Below are 6,000 nucleotides of genomic sequence, written 5' to 3'. Positions count from 1 at the left end.
TTTGAGGTTGATCTGTGGCCCACATCACAAAGATAAGCCACTGAAAACCTCGTCATGTCTTTGGAACTTGAAACATGATCATTCCAATGTTAACCTGGCCCACATCACAGCCAATCCCCTCCATAAATGTCAGCTCATCCCAAACTCTGCTGAGTGTATCTGAAGTTGCACCAAGTCCCATTCCCCCATTTCCCCTGTGCTCACTGACTGACATTGACCTCCGGTCAGCAATACTTCAATATTCAAACTCTGATCCTTGTTCTTAAGCATGCTCTCTGTCCTCCACCCTCCCTCTTTCTGTAGTCTCCTCAGAATCACCTCATTCATGATACCTTTTCAGAAAAAGGCCCATTTATTCCTACTCTTTATTTCCTATCTGCCAACCAGTTTCCTATCCATGTCAGTGCACTGCCTCCAATCCCACGTTCCTTACTTTTATTTGCTAATCTTTTCTGTGGGATTTATCAAAAGCCTTTTGAAAGTCCAAATAAGTTACATCCACTGGCTCCCCCTTAGCAAATCCATTCATCACATCCTCAAACATTTCCAGTCGATTTGTTATGCAAGATTTCCCTTTTGACAGTCCATGCTGACACTGTCTAATCATCTCATCGTTTTCCATGGAGTCAGCTATTGAATCTTTGATCATGGACTCAAGTATTTTGCCCAATAACAGGGTCAGGCTGACTGATATAAAATTCCCAGTTATCTCTTTCCCTCTCTTTTTAAATGGTGATGTTACGTTAGTAACTCTTCACTCTGTTTTAAGTGTTCCAAAACCAATAGAATCTTGGAAGATGACCACCAAAATTTTCTGGCACCTTCTGAAGGACTCTGGGATGTAGATTATTCTTCCCTGTGGATTTATATAATTTCCCCAAAACAACTTCACTCATTAAACTGATTTTCTCAAGTTCCTCCCTCATTCTAGACCTCATGAACCCAAAATGATTGGAGTGTATTTGAATCTTCCTTTCTATACAAAGATCCAGAATACTTAATAGTAAGGTCTTAGGGAGTGTTGCTGAACAAAGAGACCTTGGAGTGCAGGTTTAGCTCCTTGAAAGTGGAGTCGCAGGCTAGATAGAATAGTGAAGGAGGCATTTGGTATGCTTTCCTTTATTAGTCAGAGTATTGAGTACAGGAGTTGGGAGATCATGTTGCAGCTGCACAGGACATTAGTTAGGCCATTTTTGGAATGCTGTGTGCAATTCTGGTCTCCTTCCTATCAGAAGGATGTTGTGCAACTTTAAATGGTTCAGAAAACATTTACAAGGATAGAGGATTTGAGCTACAGGGAGGTTGAATAGGTTGGAGCTGTTTTTTCTGGAGCGGCGGAGGTCGAGGGGTGAACTTATAGAGTTTTATAAAATCATGACGAGCATGGATTGGATAAACCGACAAAGTTTTTTTCCCTGGGGTGGAGGAGTCCAGAGCTAGAGGCCTGGGTTTAGGGTGAGAGGAGAAAGATATAAAGGGACCTAAGGGCAACCTTTTCAAGCAGAGAGTGGTACATGTATGGAATGAGCTGCCAGAGGCAGTGGTAAAGGCTAGTACAATCGCAACATTTAAAAGGCATCTGGATGAATGGTTTGGAAGCATATGGGCCAGGTGCTTGCAGGTGGGACTAGATTGGGTTGGGATATCTGGTCGGTATGGACAGGTTGGACCAAAGGGTCTGTCTCTATGACTCTGTATTTATTAATTCTGCTATCTATTTGTTCCCAAAATAATGTTATCATTCCTAATTGTAATGTTCTCAAATGTTTTCTGGAAGTTCATATGAGCAACATCCATCAAGATTCCCTTATCTCCCACATTAGTGATGTCTTTCAAAAATGAAACAAGGTTAGTTAAAGATATCTAATCCCATTTAATTGGAAAGGTCAGTCTTTAACAGAAGGGGTTGAGTGCCAGAATATTTTTGATGCTGTAGGATTTGAGAGCATCGGGGGAAGGGGATTCAAGCTCCACTCTTTGATGTCAGGCAGTGATGATCATCCCAGTGTGTCAGACTGTGATGCTGTTGTTTGCTGGCGCTGACACTTGTGATATTGATTGCAATGTCACTCAGTGTGACAGGAGGTAACATGGCTTGATCAGTGGTGAGGGAGGAGCAGACTGAACAAGGAGCTGGACGTTTGTTACGGAGACGGGAGAAAACTGAACTGTCTGCACTCGCTGGAATCTGACAGCACAGGAGGTGGCCATTCAGTTCGTCGTGCCTCTGAGTGACCCAATTAGTCCCACTGTCCCTCTCTCTCTCCCTATAAGCAAATCTTTCCTTTCCAGCTTAATTTCCAATTGCCTCTTTTGGACCTGGATCCACAGCAGTGACTGCCCCTAACCTGGGTTCCAAATTGGCATCACATTCATTCACTGGGAGACAAACTGCCTGGGCTGGGAAATGGAGCTCAGGACCCTCTCCCCTCCTGAGAGACACTTCCTGCTGTGGGATAGTTCTATGGACCCCAAAAATACATTCCTACTTCCCCATTCTGTGTGGAGAAAGCTGCAGGCTGTCAGCAGGACAAGGAGAAAGTGAGGTCTGCAGATGCTGGAGATCAGAGCTGAAAATGTGTTGCTGGAAAAGCGCAGCAGGTCAGGCAGCATCCAAGGAACGGGAAATTCGACGTTTCGGGCATAAGCCTGATGTAGGGCTTATGCCCGAAACGTCAAATTTCCTGTTCCTTGGATGCTGCCTGACCTGCTGCGCTTTTCCAGCAACATATTTTCAGCATTCAACTGCAGAAGCCATCATCATGTTAACCAATTCTGACCACTCTCGCTTTCCATAACCATTCAAATCATTACAGATATAAAATGTGTCTATCTCCATCTTGATAATCAACATGGACAGAACCATTCCATTTCAAACAAGTTGGGATTTATGGAGAGTCATTGGAGGAAGCTGGAAGCATGGAGTTTGGAGGTGGGACAAGCAGGAATAAGGGTCTCTGTGTTTAAGGAGCTGAGGTACCACAGAGCTGGACAATGTTGTGGAGATGGAAATAAGAGACCTACATGATGGAGACGACGTGGGGTTTGAAGCTTAGGTACTGGAGGGTGCAGTGGGAAGGAAGCCCATGTGCACTGGTCTCGATTGGAGGGTCCACAGGGAAGGAGGCCGATGTTTACTGCTTTCTATTGAAGGTTCCAATGGGAAGGAGGTCACTGTTTACATAATCATAGAGTCATTGAGTCACACAGAATAGAAACTTGCCCTTTGGCCAAATTCGTCCATGCCAACCTGGTTTTCTCAACTAAATCAGAACCACCTGCCTATTTTTGTTCTATATCCCTCTAAACCTTTCCTCTCTATGTACCTGTTCAAATGTCTTTTAACATGTTTTGGACTCCAGTTCCTCACAGAAGGTGTGAGGGAACTGAAGCTGGGGTTGGATGAACTTTGGATCATTTGGCAGGCTGAGGGGGTGATAGAGAGGAATTATAGGGAGGTAGTTACACCTAAGTTAAAGGATAAAGGTGGCTGGGTGACTGTCAGGAGAGGGAAAGGGAATAGGCAGACAGTGTAGGAATCCTCTGTGGCCTTTCCCTTCAATAATAAGTTTACTGCTTTGGATATTGTTGGGGGTCAACGTATCAGGGGAAAGCCACAGCGGCCAGGTCTCTGACACAGAGCCTGGCTCTGTGACTCAGAAGGAAAGAGGAGAGAATTGGAGAGTGATGTTGATCGGAGAGTCAATGGTTAGAGGAGCAGACAGGAGATTCTGCGGTCGTGAGTGAAACTCCTGAAGAGCATGTTGCCTCCCGGGTGCCAGGGTCAGGTATGGGTCGAAATGAAAAACAGGAAAGGAGCAGTCATTTTGTTGGGCGTTTTCTACAGGCCCCCTCAAAAGCTCACCCAACTGAACTGATCATATTATAGATGAGCATATAATACTCTGCAGCAGAAAGTATACAGGTTTTATGTCAAATGCAACCATCAGCCACCATTTCCTCTTTAAAACATAGTGATCCATTCTCTTTCTTTTTCATATACAAAATAAACAGATCAACTTCAGTAGAAATGCACTGTTTTTAAAAAAAGACATTAAACTCTAGATAGTTCTGGCCATGAAATATTTTATCTCAAAAGGTTGATTGAGCATGGGGGTCAACACGCATGGGGTCATAGAGTCAGTTATACAACAGACCCAACTCATCTGCACCAACCAGATATCCCAATGTGACCTAGTTCCAGTTTGCCAGAATTTAGCCCATATCCTTCTCCACCATGCCTATTCATGTACCCATCCCGGTGCCTTTTAAAAGTTAAAAGGAAGATGTAATTGAAGCCCCTTCCACCACTCTGGCAACTCATTCCATGTCTGCAGCACCCTCTGCCTGAGAAAGTTACCCCTCAGGCCCTTTTTAAATCTCCCCCTCTCAGCTTAAACCCATGCCCTCTAGTTTAGAACTCCCGTGCCCTAGGAAAAAAATCTTCGTGATTCACCCTATCCGTGCCCCTCATGATTTTATAAACCTTTACAAAAACCCTTCAGCCTCCAATCCTCCAGGGAAACAATGCTTCAGTCTATTCAGCTTCTCCTTGTAACTCAGTCCTGGCAACATCCTCGTAAATGTTTTCTGCACTCTCTTAAGTTTAACGTCCTTCGTATAGAAAAGCGATCAGAACTGTATGCAGTATTCTAGAAGTGGCCGAACCAATGTCCTGTACAGCTGCAACATTACGCCTCAATCCCTGCAGTCAATCTTCTAACCAATGAAGGCAAGCATGCCAAATGCCTTCTTCACCACCCTTTCTACCTGCAACTCCGCTTTCAAGGAACTATGCGCCTGCATCCCAAGGTCTCTATTTTTCAGTGACACTCCCCAGGGCCCGACCATTAACTGTATAAACTAGTGACTGGACGGAGAACTTTAAAAACAAGATTTGAAAGAGCACTTTAAAAACGAAGATGCTTGAACTGCATGGAGGAAGAAATGTTATCACTTGTGAGGCTGACCTGAACAGAAAGTTAACATTAATGGATCAAATCAGAAATTCAAAACAAAACATTCTTACCTAAGAAAGCATAGAAATTGTTAGTCCCGGCAATGCTTAAGTTGAATAGTATGAACCTGTTAAGCGGAAACTGGATAAGTACCTGTGGGAGAAACATACAGAAGGATGCGCTGATGGGATGAGACAAAGTGGGAGTAGACTTGCATGGAGACTAAATAACTGCTAAATTGGAGGTGCAGTGGACAGTCAAGAAGGTTCATAATACAAAAGGATCTTGATCAGATGGGCTGACGAGTGGCAGATGTAGTTTAATTTACATAAATGTGAGGTGCTGCATTTTGTTAAGGCAAATCAGGTCAGGACTTCAATAGTAAACTCAATAGTAAAGTCCTGGGGAGTGTTGCTGAACAAAAAGACCTTGGAGGGCAGGTCCATAGTTCCTTGAAAGTGGAGTCACAGGTAGACAGGATAGTGAAGGCGGCGTTTGGTATGCTTACCTTTGTTGGACAGAGCATTGAGCATAGGAGTTCAGAGGTCATGTTGTAGCTGTGCAGGACACTGACTTGACCTCTTTTAGAATACCTCGTGTGCAATTCTGGACTCCCTGTTCTCCGATTATGTTGTGAATTTTGAAAGGATGATGCAAAGATTTACAAGGATGTTGCCAGGGTTTGGGGGGGGGGGGGGGTGGTTCTGCTATAGGAAGAGGAAGAATTGGTTTTGAACTTTTTTCCCTGGAGCAAAGGAGGCTGAGAGGCGACTGTGTAAAGATTTCTAAACTCATGAGGGGTATGGATAGGGTAAATAGACAAGTCTTTTCCCTGGTGTAAGCAACTCTAAAACGAGAGGGCAAAGGCGAGAGGGAAAACATTTAGAAGGAGCCGAACAGGTACCTTTTTCATGCAGAGGGTAGTGTGCTTATGGAATGAGCTGCCAGAGGAAGTGGAGGAGGCTGGCATAATCACGATATTTGAAAGGCATCTGGATGCGTATATGAATAGGAAATATTTCAAAGGGAAATTGGCTAAATG

Source organism: Hemiscyllium ocellatum, chromosome 9 (assembly GCF_020745735.1).
Source record: "Hemiscyllium ocellatum isolate sHemOce1 chromosome 9, sHemOce1.pat.X.cur, whole genome shotgun sequence".
Taxonomy (NCBI): domain Eukaryota; kingdom Metazoa; phylum Chordata; class Chondrichthyes; order Orectolobiformes; family Hemiscylliidae; genus Hemiscyllium; species Hemiscyllium ocellatum.
Note: the sequence above shows the minus strand (reverse complement) of the source record.